The sequence below is a fragment of the Schistocerca americana genome, chromosome 3 (assembly GCF_021461395.2).
Source record: "Schistocerca americana isolate TAMUIC-IGC-003095 chromosome 3, iqSchAmer2.1, whole genome shotgun sequence".
NCBI lineage: Eukaryota > Metazoa > Arthropoda > Insecta > Orthoptera > Acrididae > Schistocerca > Schistocerca americana.
The window spans coordinates 875,399,847-875,421,381 of NC_060121.1; the positions used below are offsets into that span (position 1 = coordinate 875,399,847).

General features: G+C 44.6%; 1 protein-coding gene across 1 annotated transcript in view; it reads left to right on the forward strand.

Annotated features, from left to right (window-relative positions):
- LOC124605857 (rho guanine nucleotide exchange factor 26-like) overlaps positions 1-21,535 on the forward strand; it is a 188,642-nt gene that overhangs the window by 2,201 nt on the left and 164,906 nt on the right.

Genomic DNA, 21,535 nt, shown 5'->3' on the forward strand with positions numbered 1-21,535 from the left:
GCATACACCTAGTAAAGCTGCGTGGTGTCCAAACCGATCTTCCTTCCAGACAAGGACAGCGTGCCAAGGCGATGTTTCGTGCAAGTACAGCCAGTGAATTAGCATAATGTATAGTGCCGGTTTTGTTTACTTTAATGTTAGAATGAAATCTGTTTCGTTTCAGCATTGTCCAGGGCCTTATGGCAATCTTCCAGCTGGAAGCTGGTAGCACAATAAAAGGAGTTTTCGCTGTTTTCCCACCGTGGCTTTCACAGAATGCGTTACAGTTAAAACGCCGCGGATGACTGCTCGATCGTGGTGTTCGCTTTAGCGTCAGTAGGGAAAACCAATTTCGCCTTATCTGAACTAGACGTTATATGACGGAAGGTCAGTGTGAGTGTGTGACGTCCGTGTAGATGGCAGCACTGCAGCCGAGACAGAAGTCGGCCGCGTCTTCTCCCGCTTTGGCTGCAGGGGAATCGCGGAAGTGGGAGGCCGCGCATAGTTTATTCTGCATCCGCCATCCAGAAGTGAACTACCGCCGCAATGACGCCCGCGCAGGCTAACCCTGCGCTGCTGCAAGCAGGCTGTAAGTACGCGCCACAGCTGTGGCGGCGACGTATCACTAACTATGTTTATTCTCACACTCTGACTTGCACATTACAAACGACCGATATCGATTATATTTGTGCCCGCGTTAAGATTTTTTGAAATGTACACTTGCGATCTGTCCCGCGAAAAACCGTCGTGCGTTGTCGATGTTCTGAAACTTTCGCTCGCTGTCGTAGTGTGTTGTGGTCGTACGCTTCCGCAGCGTCTCTCTCTCTCTCCCTGCACAGAAGTGCCCAGTTTTCTGCCGCATGGAAAAGGTGAGTAGCTACAATCACCGTACCTTCAGCCCCCTTTCCCAACTTGATGCACGTTATGCCGTAGCAGTTGTGGCGTGTGTACCGCGGTGCTTTACACAGGCTGTAAAACAAAATCCATATTTTGAGAGGTGCTAATAACGACCAAAACAATACAAAAATGTCCACCTAAACATGGGCTATAAAATGCATACCTTAAGAGCCATGAGCATTTCATCTTTGCTGCTGTGACTTTGCTATTATGAACGACCTACAGAATGCACTTACCAGCATAATGGAAGTCTGTTATTCCACATGGGAAATGGCCGGCTCCTTGTAGAGATTCCTCACAAGTGTTGTTTCGCAGTAACAGAATGTGCTCTCATTTGTTTACTGCATTCTGTGGGACGTTCGTAACAGCAAAGAATTCGCAATAATAGAGATAGGCTTAAGAGCTGTATTTTACAACCCATATTTACAGGGTCTTTTTTTTGTTGTTTTGACCCGTTCTACCGTATATCAAAATATGGAATATATTTTTCTTAACGCCTTGTATACTGAGACTAGCCCCACGAGACGGAAATGAGTTGTTCTTTCGTTTTGTGGTAATTACAGTGTAAAGCCTAGTTTACACGACGACACTAGGTTGCAGGCAACTGCGCTACCAGCCACTGCGCTTGCGCAACTCGTCGTTGAAACTAAACACTTTCGGCGTGTTCCAACTTTGGCGACACTAGTTGCATGAGTTTTGAGGTTGTGTGTGTTCGTAGAGTGTGGACAAACTGAAATATGACGTGGGGAACGGAGAATAACGTTCACTTTTTGGATATCTATGCTTTGCGTAGGTGTTTGTGGGATTTCGGTGATCGTGATTACAAAAATAAGCAACAAATTGCTGCTCCTGAGACCTTCACGTGCGATCAGGACATAGTGTGACAATATCTGAGCTGCAGGGCAAAATTTATTGAATTAGGAGCACATATGCAACTGAATTAAGAAACATACATGCAAATGTAATTCTAGCTTTTTTTTTTTTTTTTTTTTTTTTTTTTTTTTTTTTTTTTTTTTAAGGGATGTTGTTGACAGGAGGGAAGGCTACACAAATCGAGAAGCTAAATTCTTTATTCAATATTCATCTATTTAAAACGTCGCTGCAGTGCTCCCCATTCACATATGTTATAATTTTGAAATATTGCCACTGTACAGAACTATCTTCAAGAGAGTAGTCTGCAAACCATTCTCTTCTTAATGCGGCCTGCTTTGAATAATTACTGCTGTTAATTTTAATAATTACTGCTGTTAATTTTAATAATTACTGCTGTTAATATTAATAATTATTGGTGTTAATGAAAAGCGTCATCACCAACTAAAACCGCATATTATAGCATGCCGAGTGTTCTCGATTGTAATGCACGCAATGTGATATGTAATTTCAGTTCTGGCGACAATGCTTCATGCGTTATATATCTTTATTCCTTATCGCATAATTAACTCTATTTAGAAGAAAGGTGAACAGTTCTGGCGACATTCTAAGATAATTAAAAGGACTTCTTAGATCTTTCATTATAAATTATTTCAGCAAGGAGGCAGAGCAACCGAGCTGACGTCTTTTCTTCATCCAATCACGAATCGAAACTAGTGTCTTACTTTTTTCTTATGCAGCGATTCCACGCTACAAGCTTTAACTCCATCACAGCTCGTGCGACGTACAGCTGCCAAAACTTCGCTTCCGACACGGCTAAGGAACCCACAAAACGACGAAACAAGTGTATACTGGTTTCGCCGTGTCTACAGTCAAATATGAAACCATTTGCGTGCAACACATTACACGCAACGAGTGGCGCAACCCAATGTCGTCGTTTAAACTAGGCTTAAGTAAACGAGATGGAAACCATCGTACGAGTTGCTCTTGTTTGACTTTTCCGACTCTTCGTGGTTTCCGCAACCGCGCTGCGAATCAGTGCGGAGTGTGTCACAGAGGGTGCTTTTTATTGCACAATACATTAGCGTTTCTTCCTGTTACATTCACGGATGGGGCATCTGCAGTAGCGACTGTTTGTACGTTTCTGTGCGAAGCGCTGTTTGCCCGGTTTTTAATGCGCTGTCTCTACGTCATGGACATATTGGGGGCCGAACAATATTCGTAGATTTCACCCTAGTTCCCAGAGTTCTCGCAGCAGGTTGTCACGAGGTCCTGCAGCTGAGACTGTTGAACACTTCTGTCACACTCTCTCGCCCGTCAAGTCTGTGAGGAGTCACACCGCCGTCCTTCGTACACACCACAAGTCCGCTGTTAGGCCGACGCACGGGTCCGGTACATGTCTATACAGCCTCCCCTCTGTTGACGGGCTGACGAGGTTTCTATCGATGAATCGCGGCCTGGCATTTCCTTCGGTCCGCATCTCGGCGCACCGCTACTGTCAAATATTTGTACGGCGCGAGTGCCTTCGGCCCTGGTTGTGTGACTCATCAGTGCTGCAGTCACGGGGCGCTGCGCTCTGCCGACTCGTGCACAGCACTGCTTTGGATTTCTCCGCATTTAGAGCCAGCTGTAGTCTTCGCACTAGGGTTGGTTCCATCGAGACCTAACTGGATATTTCTGTCATCATCAGTGTTCAGCCTAAAGGCAGGTTTTCACAAGGTAGTTCTCCAGGCTGTCCTGTCTTCTGCCATCCTCTTCAGGTCTGCATAATTTCCTCTTCCCTTTATGTCGTCTATCATCTTGTATCTCCTTCTTACTCGGTCTTCTCCCACAAACCAATCCTTCCAAAGCATCTACTAGCAAGCACTCCCTTCTCAATGAATGTCCCAACCAGTTCTTTTTCCTTTCTCTTACAACCTTCAGCAGACATCTTCTCTCACCAAACCTTTCCAATACCTTTTCATTACTCACTCTTTCCATCCAGCTTATTCTCTCCATTCTCTTCCATATCCACATCTCAAATGCTTCTAACCTTTTTTTCATCCTCTCGTCTCAGCGTCTATGTTTCTGCCTCATATAGTGCCACACTCCAGACAAAACATTTGCCAAGCCTTTTCCTTAGTCCTTTATCTAATTTGCCACATAAGAGTCTCCTATTTCTGTTGAATGCCTCCCTCGCTATGGCAATTCGAGTTTTCACCTCCTGGTGACATCTCAAGTCTTCAGTTATTGTGCTTCCGAGGTATTTAAATTCACTTACTTAGCCAATGTTAGATTGTCCTATTTTAATATTGGACAGTCTGCGTCTTGTACTGATGACCATACTCTTTGTTTTTGCTGTGTTTATTTGCATCCCATATTCCACACAAGCTTCATTCAGATCTTTGGGCATGTTATTCACTGTCCGCTCACTTTGTGCCACTAATACCATGTCATCAGCAAATCTTATACATTCTATTCTCTTTCCACCAATACATATTCCTCTTTTCCAATCTAAGCTTTTCGCAATAATCTCTTCAAGGTATACGTTAAACAACAGTGGGGAAAGGCAACAACCGTGTCTAACACCTCGTCCAATGCTGCTTCCTTCTGACATTTCATTTCCAATCCTTATCCTTACTTTCTGGTGTAAATATAGATTCTGTATCAGTCGTCTCTCTTTCCAATCTACTCCTTTCCTCTTCAAAATATCCATCAGCTTGTTCCACTGAACTCTGTCAAAAGCCTTTTCTAAATTTATAAAAACAGCAAAGATTTCTCTACACTTTTCCATATATCTTTCCCCTACAGTTCTTAGCAGGCCAATAGCATCTCTTGTTCCTTTTCCTCTTCTAAAACCAAACTGCTCCTCTGCAGTCCCTCTATCCAGCTTGCCATATAACCTTCTATTCAACACTCTCAGCAAGACTTTAGCTGCATGATAGACTGATGGTCCAGTGCTCTTCACATTTTTTAGTATTTCTCTTTTTCTCTATTGGTATCATAACTGTTGCAGCGAAGTCCTCGGGCCATTCCCCTTTGTCGTATATCTCGTTACAGAGGTAGACTATTTCTTTTCTTGCCTTGTTTCCCAGACTCTTCAACAGTTCTGCTGGCAAATCATCTATTCCACATGCCTTCCTATTCTTCATCTCCTTTTCTACTTCTGCTTTCAAGATGGTAAATCCCTTTCCATCTTCCGGCACATATTGCTCCTCTTCAATCTTAATTTCACTTTGCATTTCATCCCTCGTATACAGACATTCAATATATTCTTGCCATCTGTTCAAAACCTCCTGTGGTTCTTCTGCTAGAGTACCATCCGCTCTTTCTATTTCCATGTTGTTCCTCTTTCTTTTACGTTCAAAAACTATCTCACTAGCCAGTCATTACACCATTTCATACTTTCCATCTCTCTCCATTTTCTCTATTTCGTCGCATTTCTGTTTCATCCATTTTTCTCTTGCTTCTACAGTTTCTCTTCGTAATTAATTATTCAGTTTCCTGTACCTCTTTTTGCCTTCTTCAGTTTCTACACTTTTCCACTTTCTGCGCTCTTCCATCTTTTTTAACATGTTTTCTGTTATCCATTCTTTCCTGGTGCTTTGGGATACTCTAATTCCTAGTACTTCTTTGGCAGAGTCCATGAGTCCTTCCCTTATTTTTATCCACTTGTCATTAACACTTTCATCAACACTACCTCGTTGCCATTTTCCATAAATCTGTTCTTCAGATCTGATGCCTTTACTATCTCTGAGTCTTTCTATGTTTAGTCTTTCCTTTGCTTTACCTCTACAGACTCTTTTCAACTTCACTTATATTTCTCCCATCACTAGGTTGTAGTCGGAATTTATATCCCCTCCTGGATAAGCTTTAGCATTCTTCAAACAGTCCCTAAACCTTTTTTGTATCAGGATGTAGTCCAGCTGATATCTTTCCCTATTCAAATTTGATATCCATGTGTAACGTCTTCTGTTGTAGTGTTCAAATAATGTGTTACCCACTGTTAATGAATTTTCTTTACAGAAACTAATTAGTCGTTCACCTCTCTCATTTCTGATTCCTAATCCAAATTTTCCTACTGTATCTTCATCTCTTCCTTCACCCACCACTGCATTCCAGTCCCCCATGATGATAACGCAGCCATTTCTATTTTCTTTCTCGATGTTGTTGTTGCTGTGGTCTTCAGTCCTGAGACTGGTTTGATGCAGCTCTCCATGCTACTCTATCCTGTGCAAGCTTTTTCATCTCCCAGTACCTACTGCAACCTACATCCTTCTGAATCTGCTTAGTGTATTCATCTCTTGGTCTCCCTCTACGATTTTTACCCTCCACGCTGCCCTCCAATACTAAATTGGTGATCCCTTGATGCCTCAGAACATGTCCTACCAACCGATCCCTTCTTCTGGTCAAGTTGTGCCACAAACTTCTCTTCTCCCCAATCCTATTCAATACTTCCTCATTAGTTATATGATCTACCCATCTAATCTTCAGCATTCTTCTGTAGCACCACATTTCGAAAGCTTCTATTCTCTTCTTGCCCAAACTATTTATCGTCCATGTTTCACTTCCATACATGGCTACACTCCATACAAATACTTTCAGAAATGACTTCCTGACACTTAAATCTATACTCGATGTTAACAAATTTCTCTTCTTCAGAAACGCTTTCCTTGCCATTGCCAGCCTACATTTTATATCCTCTCTACTTCGACCATCATCAGTTATTTTGCTCCCCAAATAGCAAAACTCCTTTACTACTTTAAGTGCCTCATTTCCTAATCTAATTCCCTCAGCATCACCCGACTTAATTCGACTACATTCCATTATCCTTGTTTTGCTTTTGTTGATGTTCATCTTATATCCTCCTTTCAAGACATTGTCCATTCCATTCAACTGCTCTTCCAAGTCCTTTGCTGTCTCTGACAGAATTACAATGTCATCGGCGAACATCAAAGTTTTTATTTCTTCTCCATGAATTTTAATACCTACTCCGAATTTTTCTTTTGTTTCCTTTACTGCTTGCTCAATATACAGATTGAACAACATCAGGGAGAGGCTACAACCCTGTCTTACTCCCTTCCCAACCACTGCTTCCCTTTCATGCCCCTCGACTCTTATAACTGCCATCTGGTTTCTGTACAAATTGTAAATAGCCTTTCGCTCCCTGTATTTTACCCCTGCCACCTTTAGAATTTGAAAGAGAGTATTCCAGTCAACATTGTCAAAAGCTTTCTCTAAGTCTACAAATGCTAGAAACGTAGGTTTGCCTTTCCTTAATCTTCCTTCTAAGGTAAGTCGTAAGGTCAGTATTGCCTCACGTGTTCCAGTGTTTCTACGGAATCCAAACTGATCTTCCCCGAGGTTGGCTTCTACTAGTGTTTCCATTCGTCTGTATTTTCTCATAATATTCTTTCACTTCCTCATCTCTGTGCTGGCTGGTTGGCATATATACCTGTATTAATACCAAATCTTTTGAACTACCCGTCAGTCATATCATCATCAATCTATATATTGTACCTTCATTACCTTATTTTTCAACGTTTGCCCTATCAATATTCCTACTCCGTTTTCATCACTCTTGATTTCCCCTGAGTAAAAGAGTTTATAATCTCCACTTTATCGCCCTATTCTCTCCCCATCTCATTTCACACAAACCGAGGGCATCTAATCTGTTCCTTTTCATCTCCTGTTTTGCATTCTCTAGCTTTCCTGCTTGCAGAAGTGTCCTCACATTCCATGTTCCAATCCGTATCTTTCCTCCCTTCGCTGTCCCTTTCTTCCTTTCAAATATGTCTACTCTCAATGTGTTCCCCTCCCCGGAGATCCGAACGAGGGGAAGTTTTAACTCCGGAATCTTTCACATGGAGAGAATGTAATGTGGTAGTTTCCCGTTACTTTCCACATAGGCAGTAGGATGTCCAGCCTAAAGTCAGCCGCTCACGATGAGTCAGACTCTGTCTGTAGCCGCCCCTCTGGGGTTCAGTCGCTACTTGTACTCTTTTTGTACCCAAAGAGAAAAGGTGCCTCTTCCGCCAGCTCCGCCGTACCGAAGTCCATCTTCTCTGCCTTCGCTGCCGTTGAGGTCTTCACCGTATCCCTGGCAAGGGGTTCTCACGAGGTACTATCACCCGGGCCAGGTGAACCAAGGTTTTTTTAACGAGGTGTTACTCCTCCCCCTCCTCCTTTCTCAACCGGGCTTGGGACCGGCTAAGGCGGAGTTGATATTTCTGTAATTTTTACTAAACAGAATTTCCTCGTGGATAACCATATTTGCAAAGAAAAAGTTGGTATTAAAATTCTGCCTCTTCCATTTGTCTTTATTTGGGCTACAGATGTTGCAGAAGCATCAATAATAAACGATTTATAATCTCCAAAGAAAAATAATCAGCGACTTGAATCATAAATTCTAATACGGCTTTATCCCCGTCTGTACATCCTTCGGTTTGTGCTACGGCGGAATTAAATAGTCCCTTGTAAATCGTAGCTATTAAACACTTGTGATTCGATTTCATTTTTGCTTGAAATAACTACTGCCTTACAAAAGGCGGAATTTTCATTACTCCTGTTTCACAGATAGAATCTTTTATAAATTAGTTTACAATAAAATATGGTGTAGACTCCGACGGTAACTACAGTACGGAATGTCGTACTATCTTTGTGATTCGGCTGAGGACTCTGTACCAGGCAGTACGAGGTTTGGAATTTTAATAGTAGCAAATATTTCTTTACAGTTCGCACAAAATAGATACGTGTTTCAAAGTTTTACCGACCTTCAGAGTAGTCACCAGCATTGTGTATAACCCGTTACCAGCGATGTGGAAGTCGTAGGATACTCGTAGCAGTGCCAGCTGTGTTGACAGTTCGAGCGCGGTCTATTGCCCGACGAATTTCTATCAGTTCTGAAGCGAATGCCATGAAGTGTATCCTTCAGTTTAGAAATCGAGTTGAACTCACGAGAGCTTAAGTCAGGAGAGTGCAGTAGTTGGTATAGCACTTAGCAGCCCCATCAGTCAAACAAATGAGTAACAGCTTGCACTGTACGTGCTTGAACATTGTCCTGCAGAACGATTGTCAGGTCCTGCAGAAAGTGTCATCACTTCTGTCTCTAAGCTGTTCGTAGGTAGTGTTCCAAAAATCCTTGTGAATATGTTCATCGCTGGAGTAGGAGGAGTTGGCCAACAGGAAGTTCTTTAATTCACTCTGAAACCAATCTTCATCACTTAAAAGACCTTTCATATGCTGTGGTAACTTATTGAAGATATGAGCACCCATGTATTTGACTCCTTTTTGTACTGTTAAGCTTTTATAGTCCTAATACAGCTTGTTTTTGGTTCTGGAATTATAATCAAGTTTTGCACTATTTTGTGTAAAAAGAGACGCGTTGGAAATGAAAAAGACATTTGTGAGTATATGTACAGAGAAGTAGTAGTTAGAATAACAAGTTTCTTAAAGAGGTCTCTGCATGATGACCTAGGACTGACACCAGATATAATTCTAATGACTCGTTTCTGAATTATGAAAATGTTCTCTTTGTGAGAGGAGTTTCCCCAAAAGATGATTCCATAACTCATTGGTGAATGGAAGTAGACCGAATAAACTAATTTCTTCATTTTTAAATCGCCTATTTCTGCTATCATACGTACTGAAAATGTAGCTCAACTAAGGCGTTTCATTAAGTCTAGAGTGTGAGTTTTCCAATTTAGGTTGTGGTCAATTTGAAGACCTAAAAAATTGAAACTGTATAGAGCTTTAATTTGTTTGAGTACATTATACTTACAGGGTCAGGTATTCTTTGTGAGGTACTGAACTGTATGTACTGGGTCTTGTCAAAATTCAGTGACAATCCATTTGCTGTGAACCACCCACTGATACTTACAAATATTTCATTAGCTGGTTGCTCAGATGTACTTAGGTAACTCTTCGAAAAGTAACAATCTAATGGAGTAAATATTAAGTTACTATTTAAAAATAATCAGCAACTATTTAGTGTAACAGAAAAAACAGCTACTTTTTTTTAAAGTAGCGACCTTCCATCTAGTTACATGCTATGAGTGTACAGTAGCTGCCGTAGGAAGGATACATGGCCACGTTTGTAGTTCACTTTGTGCTGTACAGTTCAGCACACAGGGCTACAACAGCAACGGCTCTCACCCGGCACGGCCTCGAGAAGAACCGGACACGGCATCACAGCTGCAGGTGACGTCATCACGTCCCGCTCAATCTCCGCGCCGCAATTCGTCAATCGTAGTGGCTCGCGAATGGAGGCGTGTCAATCTCTTGGCAACGTTTCCAGTGGCTGAGAGATCTCGAGAACTTGTTGTCAAGGGCAACAGTCTATAACGCCGTCTGTATCGAGGCGCAGTAGGTCAGGGCAGCGCGCGCAATGTGAGGTCTTGCGTTATATTGTTGAAAGATGACGTCGAGGAGACCGTGAAGACGAGGTTCAGGCGCCAGAGTTACCGCGTCAAAAATGTCACAGGTGTTGTCCAGATTACCAGCTAAGCGAACCAGAGGTGGTCTGGCGAGCCCAGACTTCACTGCAGAGTGAATTCACTCCGGAAACAATTCTATTGTCTGTGGCTGAGCCATTTTCCGGAAACATCCTTTATTCCAGGACTGTTAGTCCATCGACGTGTGCAGGAGGACTTGCGTGTATTTTATGTAAAACATTATCGGTTTTCTTCCCTCATCAATTCGGGATAAAATCTCGAGCTTTCGACGATAGCCTCCATCGTCATCGTCAGGAGCAACTGACTGTCTTCACTGTTGGTGTGGTGGCCTTGTATAGCCCGTGGACGGCTTCTGATTGGTCGGCTTGTGGAAGGTCTGCTGTCGCAGACTGTGTCAATGTCTGTGCTGGAGGCACCACAGCTTCCATGGCAACCTAAACAGTTAAATGAATGTCTCTGCTGCCTCTCTGCATCGAGTGCTCGTTTCCATGCACCGCTCACATAATATCCGCTGTCTCGGTTCAACTTCTTCTCGCTCATTCTTATTTCAATAGCCTCCTTAATAACAGAATTCCAGTATGTAGAGCCATGGAACAACATTTTTGTTTCATCAAACAATATTTTGTTAGTGGGGCTGTGCTCCGCAATTGCCGATTTCTATAGTTCTCTATTTTTAATATGTCGTTGGCGTTCTGCACAGCGGTCGGAAAAGGTACGAATGGTCTGACCTATACAATTTCTTCCACACTCACAGGGTATATTATAAATTCCAGGGACCATGAGGTCGGGACTGTCCTTAACAGGGCGTAATATTCCCTTAATTTTCTTATGAGAACGAAAAATCGGTCTTATACCCAGTCTACCCAAGAGTCTTCCTATTTTACTGGATACAGCGCCACAAAAAGGAAGAATCGCAATAGGTGGTTCGTCGGAGAACGCTGCCTTTATATCGTGTGCACCACAGCCATTCTTTCGGAACACGTACTTCAGTTTGTTGATTTCGGACTTCAAGTGGTCCTCATCAGAAATACATTTTGCTCTATATACCAACGTGTTCAAAACGGCTGTCTCCTGAACAGGATGATGGAAACTCTGTGCATTAAGCCGGCCGATGTGGCCGAGCGGTTCTAGGCGCTTAAGTCTGGAACCGCGCGACTGCTACGGTCGCAGGTTCGAATCGTGCCTCGGGCATGGATGTGTGTGATGTGCTTAGGTTAGTTAGGTTTAAGTAGTTCTCAGTTCTAGGAGACTGATGACCTCAGATGTTACGTGCCGCAGTGCTCAGAGCCCCCTTCTGTGCATTATGATAGAAATCGGTATGCGTCGGCTTGCGGTACACAGAGTGGCCGAGACGCCCGTCCGCCTGTCGTCGTACTAAGACGTCCAAGAATGGCAAACTTACTTCCTTCTCCATCTGGACAGTGAACCGGGTGTTCGTATGTATGCTGCTCATGTGTTCCTTGAATTGTTCGAGAGCTTCTGCGCCTTGTGACCAGACCATAAATGTATCGTCAACATAGCGATAAAATAATTATGGATGGGGGGGAGCCAAATTTAATACACCTGTAGTTTGCAAGGTAAGAAAAAATGTCGGGCCTACTAAGACGCCCCACACGGGAATATGCACAGTCTGATACTATACAGAGAACTGGGACTGTTTAGAAGATGCTTCCTCTTATTTCCATATCGAAGCAGACATGTGCACTTCGTGGCAGTTCGACGTTTGGTGCTTGCCGTCTTCTTGATGTCGCAATATTGATGGCCAACAGTGTATTGACTAGGTTACATTTATCTGCACCAGGACAACTAATAATAAGCAGCACAGTGAGCCGGCCGGAGTGGCCGTGCGGTTCTAGGCGCTCCAGTCTGGAACCGCGAGACCGCTACGGTCGCAGGTTCGAATCGTGCCTCGGGCATGGATGTGTGTGATGTGCTTAGGTTAGTTAGGTTTAAGTAGTTCTAAGTTCTAGGGCACTGATGATCTCAGAAGTTAAGTCCCATAGTGCTCAGAGCCATTTGAACCAGCACAGTGACAAATTTAGTCTCTAAAAGTTACCTGTCTTTTGTTAAGGTGAGGGTCGTCTTTTTCCATATCCGCGAAGGATTTCGTCCGTGTTCAGAGCTACAGGACACGATGGCCGGACGGATGAATAAACGGCGTCCTGTTGCGTTTTTCAGACTACAGCTGGTTCTCGCTTCTCGTCGCCTGCAGCAGGGACACACGCCTGCACAGGTCTGAGAGAGGCGCTGCAGAGCGCGCGCGCGCAGTGTAGGGGCGTGGCCGCCGTTGTCAGCGGGCACAATGCCTCCTCCGGCTGCCCGCCACGCCCCTCTGTCCCTCGCGGCTCTTCAGCGTTGGCGATAAAAACCGTCGCGACAAGCGGAAGCTACAAGACGCAACTTTGCTTGTCTCTATCAACGCGTACCACCAGACAGGCGAGGTACCAGCGCAGCCTTCGGCCTCAGGTCGAGAATCGCCCCCGCACCCACACCTGTACTCCGCGAGGCGGCGAACAATTCTGCTACCACCGGCATTTCCCCCTCTCTCCTTTCCGTTGACGAGCAGTGTGTGGCTTTGAATGACTCCGTGAAGTCACCTTTCAACAAGATAACGTGAGACCCCACGTTGCGCGCGCTGCCCTGACCTACTGGTCCTCGATACAGACGGCGTTATAGACTGTTTCCCTGGACAGCAAGCTCTCGAGATTTCTCGGCCACCGGAAACGTTGCCAAGAGATTCACGCGCCACTACTCGCGAGCCACTAAAATTGACGAATTGCGGCGCGGAGATTGAGCGGCACGTAATGACGTCACCCGCAGCTGTGATGCCGAGTTCGGCTCTTCTGGAGCCCCTGCCGGCTGAGAGCCGCTGCTGCTGCAGACCTACGTGCTCAGCTGTGCTCCCTGTACAGCACAAAGTCAACTACAAACGTGGCCACGTATCCTTCCTATTGTAGCTACTGTAAACGCACAGCAGGTAACTAAATGGGATGTCACTATTTTCAAAAAAATAGTTATTTCTATTACGCTAAATAGCTGCTGGTTATCTTGAATTGGTAGCTTTATATTTACTCCATTAGGCTGGTACTTTTCGAACGGTTAACCTACATCTCTGTCAGAAGAGGCTTATTTACATTGCACTACTATTTGTAATGAAGTGTTTACAATGAACACATGTACCTGCCACTCAGGTGAGAAAAAATTTTCAGTCTTTGAATCTACATAGTCAGATAACTTGACATGTAATAAGATATGTAATAATGGACGTTTTTAATTTCCTTCTGAACTAGGAATGAGTGCCAATTTACTCGCTTAATGTTTGAGGAAAGCTTTGTTGCAGAGTACTTAACACTGCTCTCAATCGTAGACAAGAAGACAAACAGATTCAAGAAAATTGTTTTTGTAGCTTGTGATCAGCAACAGAAAAAAATTAAGAAGTAAATATACTGGGAAGTGGGTGAACGAATTCCAATATCGAAACTTCCTGGCAGATTAAAACTGTGTGCCGGACCGAGACTCGAACTCGGGACCTTTGCCTTTCGCGGGCAAGTGCTCTACCAACTGAGCTACCCAAGCACGACTCACGAGCCGTTCTCGCAGCTTTACTTCTGCCAGTACCTTGTCTCCTACCTTCCAAACTTTACAGAAGCTCTCTCGCGAACCCGAGTTCGAGTCTCGGTCCTGTATGTAGTTTTAATCTGCCAGGAAGTTTCACATCAGCGCACACTCCGCTGCAGAGTGAAAATCTCATTCCGGAATTCCAATATCCTTAAAAAGGTTTCTGGAAGATGTACGGTTAACTATTGAACACAATATTAATACTATCCGCTTATGCTGAATAAGCACTCCGCTGTATTTATTTTAGGTGCTCCGTTCCAGCAGATAATTCCCTAACTCGAGAAGGACTGAAAACTGACAAAGTTAATCCATGCCCTTGTTTTCAGGTCAACAAAATAACAAACGTCTGTAATCATTTGCTGAACGCTTTTCTGGATTATTTTATTTGAATTTTGACTCTTTTGAACTTTTTAATCCAGTCTGATCGCAAAGAATTTCACTCATAGCGTTTCACTATTGTCCACTTCTTGTGCTTGGTCTCTTTTGCCTGTTTGAAGTCGCGTAATATGTGACACTCTGATATTAAAAGTGGCACTGTTAGCCGCGACCCACTGTAGGGCTAAATAAATAAAATGTAAAAGTCGTGTGACTAGGGCCTCCCGTCGGGTAGACCGTTCGCCAGGTGAAAGTTTTTCGATTTGACGCCACTTCGGCGGCTTGCGCGTCGATGGGGATGAAATGATGATGATGATTAGGACAACACAACGCCCACTCTCTGAGCGGGGAAAATCTCCGACCCAGCCTGGAATTGAACCCGTGCCCTTAGGATTGACATTCTGTCGCGCTGACCACTCAGCTACCGGGAATAGTACGCCTGGTCTGTGCGCCTGTATCGTCAGCAAACTGCCGCTTCGCCTTTCCCCGTTTCGCTACGGGTTCGACACTGTTGTACTGGTTGAGGTCGACTTTACTACAGTGGTTCTGGCAGCTGCTGGTCGAATGCCGTTCCTGATGACGTCAGTAGCCCTAATCCCCCGGGACACAATCTCTGTACCCTGTGTGTCTGCGTCTAGAGTAAATCTCAGATTCAAGTGAGAGAAAGTTTTTCGAACCATAGTGAAGCTGAATGCGGGTGCCAGCCCAGTATTCACCTAGTCGGATGTGGGAGACCGCTGACTGGTTGGCTCTCCCGGCTCTTGTCTTCAATGCGCGAAGCAGATTCGATCCGGACCTGCCTCGTCTCCCCGAATCTCGGACGTGGGGTGTTAACGCACACCGCTATCTGAGAGGGTCTCCGAGTCGCCAGAAATGATTGTTCTTCTTTTCATCGTCCTTTAAAGCTGCTAGAAAATCATTTATGTAGGTGAAAACAAGAACTGGCCCTGTATTGATCCCTGTGGAGCTCCACATGTTAGGTTTCCTCATTGTGAGGTTCGTTTCATGCTGTGACACAGTCTCATAGTGTGACACTATGCTTTCTGTTTCGAAGATAACATTCGTGTATGCAATAGGGATACCATTAATCCCATAACATTTTGGTGTTTCAAGTACAACTTGGTGACTGAACTATGGGCCAGACTCCGGCCCTGCAGGTACCGGCTTCAGTCCCGCATAGGGGCGGTGATTGTCCCTCCCGCCAGACGGACCTAGGTCCATTCTACCTGCTGACAAAAGAGCAACGTTGCTCTTTCCTGGGGTGCATAAGGTGGCCGGGGTGGTGGGCCCACACCCTCACCCTCCTTGTGCTATGGAGAACAAAGGCCACAGGCTTGCGTCACAGACTTCATCTTTACCTTAAACTAGAACTTTGCCGTCCACACAAACAAAGGCTTTCGCACGATTACAGAATATACCAACAGGATAACTTAGTTCTTTTAGCAATTCATTTGTTAGATCATGTAGTGCTTTCCGTATGAAGAATCCTTTACGAAAGCCGAGCAAGTTCTCCTCATTTAAATGGATATGTATACCACATCTACATCTAAGCTACGTCACGGTGTGTGACGGAGAGTACTTCTTTCTTCACCCTCCCCGCCCCCTCCCCCATCTCCGCCGCCCCTCCCCCTCTGTTCCATTCACGAATTCTGCGTGGGGCGAACGACGGTCGATAAACTTTTGTGTGAGCTCTGATTCTCTTCTCGTGGCCATTCCGCGAGACTTACGTAGGAGGAAGTGGTATGTTTGATGAATCTTTTTGGAACGTACGCGCTCAGACTTTCAACAATAGACCACTCGGAGAGTGACGGACAACGCCTGTCTTATAGCGCCTGCCACTGGAGTTCGTTGAGCATCTAGCGCCGACTAAACGATCCCACGACGAAACACCCCACTTTTCACTGTATCTTCTGTTATTCATCCAGTCTGGTGATACGGAGTCCTAAATTAATGAACAATACTCAGGGGTCGGTCTTGTGTAGGCGCACAAAATTTCCTTACACCTATATCTACATGACAATCTGCAATTCACAATTAAGTGCCTCACAAAGGGTTCATCGAACCGCCTTCATGCTATATACACTCCTGGAAATGGAAAAAAAAGAACACATTGACACCGGTGTGTCAGACCCACCATACTTGCTCCGGACACTGCGAGAGGGCTGTACAAGCAATGATCACACGCACGGCACAGCGGACACACCAGGAACCGCGGTGTTGGCCGTCGAATGGCGCTAGCTGCGCAGCATTTGTGCACCGCCGCCGTCAGTGTCAGCCAGTTTGCCGTGGCATACGGAGCTCCATCGCAGTCTTTAACACTGGTAGCATGCCGCGACAGCGTGGACGTGAACCGTATGTGCAGTTGACGGACTTTGAGCGAGGGCGTATAGTGGGCATGCGGGAGGCCGGGTGGACGTACCGCCGAATTGCTCAACACGTGGGGCGTGAGGTCTCCACAGTACATCGATGTTGTCGCCAGTGGTCGGCGGAAGGTGCACGTGCCCGTCGACCTGGGACCGGACCGCAGCGACGCACGGATGCACGCCAAGACCGTAGGATCCTACGCAGTGCCGTAGGGGACCGCACCGCCACTTCCCAGCAAATTAGGGACACTGTTGCTCCTGGGGTATCGGCGAGGACCATTCGCAACCGTCTCCATGAAGCTGGGCTACGGTCCCGCACACCGTTAGGCCGTCTTCCGCTCACGCCCCAACATCGTGCAGCCCGCCTCCAGTGGTGTCGCGACAGGCGTGAATGGAGGGACGAATGGAGACGTGTCGTCTTCAGCGATGAGAGTCGCTTCTGCCTTGGTGCCAATGATGGTCGTATGCGTGTTTGGCGCCGTGCAGGTGAGCGCCACAATCAGGACTGCATACGACCGAGGCACACAGGGCCAACACCCGGCATCATGGTGTGGGGAGCGATCTCCTACACTGGCCGTACACCACTGGTGATCGTCGAGGGGACACTGAATAGTGCACGGTACATCCAAACCGTCATCGAACCCATCGTTCTACCATTCCTAGACCGGCAAGGGAACTTGCTGTTCCAACAGGACAATGAACGTCCGCATGTATCCCGTGCCACCCAACGTGCTCTAGAAGGTGTAAGTCAACTACCCTGGCCAGCAAGATCTCCGGATCTGTCCCCCATTGAGCATGTTTGGGACTGGATGAAGCGTCGTCTCACACGGTCTGCACGTCCAGTACGAACGCTGGTCCAACTGAGGCGCCAGGTGGAAATGGCATGGCAAGCCGTTCCACAGGACTACATCCAGCATCTCTACGATCGTCTCCATGGGAGAATAGCAGCCTGCATTGCTGCGAAAGGTGGATATACACTGTACTAGTGCCGACATTGTGCATGCTCTGTTGCCTGTGTCTATGTGCCTGTGGTTCTGTCAGTGTGATCATGTGATGTATCTGACCCCAGGAATGTGTCAATAAAGTTTCCCCTTCCTGGGACAATGAATTCACGGTGTTCTTATTTCAATTTCCAGGAGTGTAATTCTCTACCGGTCCACTCTCGAACAGAGCACGGGAAAAGCCAACACCTAAATATCTCCGTGCGAGCTCTGATTTCTCTTATTTTATGACGATGCTCATTTCTTCCTATGTAGACGGGCATCAACAAAATATTTTTCCATTCGGGGGAGCACGATGGAGATTGAAATTTCGTAAAAACGTTTTATCACATCGAAGAACGCGCGTGTTTCAGTAACTGCCACCCCACCTCGCGTATCACGTACGTGACGCTCTCTCCCCTATTTTGAAATAGCACAAAACGAGCTGCATTTCTTTGAAATTTTTCGGTGTTCTCCGTCAATCTCATCTGCTAAGGATCCCATACCGCTCAGTAGTACTCCATCAGAGGGCAAGCGTAGTGTAGGCAATCTATTTACTAGACCTGTCGCGTCTTCTAAGTGTTCCGTCAGTAAAACGATAAAAGACACTGCTTGGTTTCCCTTCCCCAAATATTTCTTACGTGATCGTTCCGATCTAAGTTCATAATTGTACCCCCAGGTATTTAGTAGAATTGACAGCCTTCAGATTTGTGTGATTTCTCGTGTAACCGAAATTTAGCTATTTCTTTTACTACTCATTTGGATGACCTCACTTTTTTCATTATTTAGATTTAACTGACGCTTTTCGCACCATACAAGCATCGTGTTTAAATTATTTTGTAACTGGTTTCGTTCTTGTGATGACGTAATGATATGGTAAACGACAACACCATCTGCTAACAATCTGAGGGGACTGTTCAAATGGTCTTCTAAATCGGTTTTGTAGTTTAGAAACAGCTAGGGTTGCCAACATTTTATTGGTAAAATAAAAGATCGAGAAGGAAACCTACAAAATAAACATTTCAAATAGTATTTTTTGTATAAAGAACAGTTTGCATCTTTATTTTATAATATTGCTTGTGTTTATTAACAGACTTTACTTCTTTTTGCAAAGATTCATTCGATTTTGCATATATAAAGCATTATATACATCTAAAATTAAAATTCACTGCAAATTGCACTTCTGCTTTTATAAGCTTGGGGGTATATTTATTGCGCAATTCGGTTTATTTACGGTTCATTAGGGAAAAAATACTTTTTGCCTTAGCGTTTGAACAAGGAATAATTCTTAATACAAACCTAGCTACTTTTTAGCACTCAAGGTACAGAAAACATTAAGCCATCTTCTGTTTGCATTCCATACCACGCAAAAGCCTTGATTCAAAATATCTTCTGCATTACAACGTTCAGCATACAAAAAATCTTCAACTACATCAGCTAAGCAAAATGTGTCAATTACTTCTTGAAAATGCTTAAATTTTAGCTTGAACCACAGACAAAGAGGCATCCAAGATTGTAGTGCAATTGGCAAATGTTCTTCAAATTTGAAATTCTTGACTAAGTATGTTTTCAATTAGATTTAAAAGTTAATAAGACTATCTTCAAGGCGTTTTCTGAAACAATTAACTTATTAAAAACTCAATTTGCTCTACTACCAAAATATTTCATTCCTTGCTCATTTTCACTAATCAGAGTATTGGCTGCATCAAAAGTTTCTGCTATACTAAAATCAGAGCATTAAAAAGAGAGAGAACATTCTAAAACAGCTGCACGAACATGAGAAAACGTTAAATAAATGTCCGATGTCTTTTAGTGCCCTCCGAATCATTTAAAAATAACTTCAGAGCTTCTTCTCATGTAATTTTTAATGAGTTCCCAGTTTGTAATGATTCTGACAACTGCTCATGTTAAAGAAAGTCATCTAGTTGGTAAACGTAGGAGAATTTCAATTAATTCTACATCTACAAATTCAAATTCAAAAAAGGACTTTAAAACTTCCCTTCGCTTTGCAAAAACGGATAAGTGACCATACAGTTTTAGGAACGGTTTATTTGATCACCACGGGGGTAGAGATAGTAGGGAAAGCCGCGGCGTGTCAGGCGACATAAATTGTTTTAACGACCATTGCAAAAGTTATAGAAATACGAGAGGAATTCGGAATGATATGGGCCACGGGATCTGACCAAAAAATAGCCAAAAATAGGGGATTTCGCGGGAAATAGGGGAGAGTTGGCAGCCCTAGAAACAGCAGGGAACGCCAGACATCACTTCTGTTTCTCTCGATGACTTTCCGTCAGTTGCTAAGAACTTTGGCCTTGCTGAAAGGAGCGAGCAAGGTGGCGCAGTGGCTAGCACACTGGACTCGCATTCGGGAGGACGACGGTTCAATCCCGCGTCCGGCCATCCTGATTTAGGTTTTCCGTGATTTCCCTAAATCGCTCCAGGCAAATGCCGGGATGGTTCCTTTGGAAGGGCACGGCCCACTCCCTCCCCCATCCTTCCCTAATCCGATGAGACTGATGACCTCGCTGTCTGGTCTCTTCCCCCAACCCACCCTTGCTGAAAGGAAATAACGAATCCAGTTGCACAATTGGAATGATACTTCATAGGCACGCAGTTCGATTAGAAGCCGCTTGTGAGGAACAATGTCAAAAGGCTTCTGGAAATTTAGAAATATGCAATAGTTGTGTTTCAGAAGAACTATGTTTCCTGGATTCGTGCAATTTGTCGGTAGGTGGTTTTCTTTGACGTAACCTAAAGATTCTCCCAATGAGTCCCAGCCTGCCATCGGCTTTGCCTACAGTTAGTCTTACATAACTATTCCACTTAAGGTCGGCCCAGGTTGTTATTCCTGGGTATCTCACAGTAATTACTGTTTATAGTAATTCGTTGCGAGCAGTGTAAGAGGACATCAGTATAGGTCTTCGCCTTTTTATGCGCAATACTTTACGTTTATTTACGTTTGGGGTCACCTGGCAGCTCTCGGGCCAATCAGCGCTACTCTGCTCGTCTTCTTGTGCTTCGCTATTTTCCTGTGGCGCTGCAACAACGGTGTTGTCCGCAGGAAACTTCATCGGGCTGCCGACGCTATCCGCTTCATTATTACTGTACACGAGACCCAAACGCCGGATGACGTTTGAAAATTGAATACTGCACAGAATGATGTAGGTAAAAGAGGTAAAAAAATTGACTCACATGCTTGAAATGAAATGAGATGGGGTTTAATTGAATACAAAAAAGGGTGCAAGATGACCAACAAATGGCACTTCATATGATGCATAAGCAATAATTAGCCTAACAGTATTGATTTTTAGCAAAGACAAATGCTCAACATGTCGGCCGTCATTCCTCAAGAATACCTGTATTAGAGGGACAATGTTGTGAAGAACACTGTACAGAGTAAAAATATGTATGGTGAGGAATTGCTGTCGGACGTTGTCCTTCAGCATCCCTAATGTGGTTGGGAATGCACCTGTGGTCTAGGGGATGCCGGCACAGTAGCTCAGCATGTTCAGTCAGAGGGCTGCGTGCTCTCTGTAATAAAAAACTGAATCAAGGAATCAACGATGAACGTGAACGGATGTCTTGTGATGTACGCGCAGACCAAACGCAACGAACTATATCGAACACAAAAAAAAAAAAGGGGTGGTGCCTTTGATTAGTAATCAAAATGTCCTTGGTCCCTGGTTCCATACCCACCACTCCTAGATTTGGCAGCTGAAGGCTTCCGGCATAAGAAGTCACCCTCATTATGCCAATGACCTTGTCCCCCCAGAGGGCTTGCTTGGCTACCATGTGGTCCCAGCCTTTGCAGTATTTCTCCCTTTTCTGTGCTGCATATCTATCCTTCTGCTATTCTTTCTCCTTTCCCTTGGGGAACATTTCTGGGATACTTTTTGGGAATGTGTTCTGAGGTTTTAATAGCCTGACATTAGAACAGCCCCTCATTGGTTTTTTCATTCTTTCTTCGTTCTCTATCTCAAACCCTTCTCCACTTCGGCATTTCAGGTTCCTCTAGGTG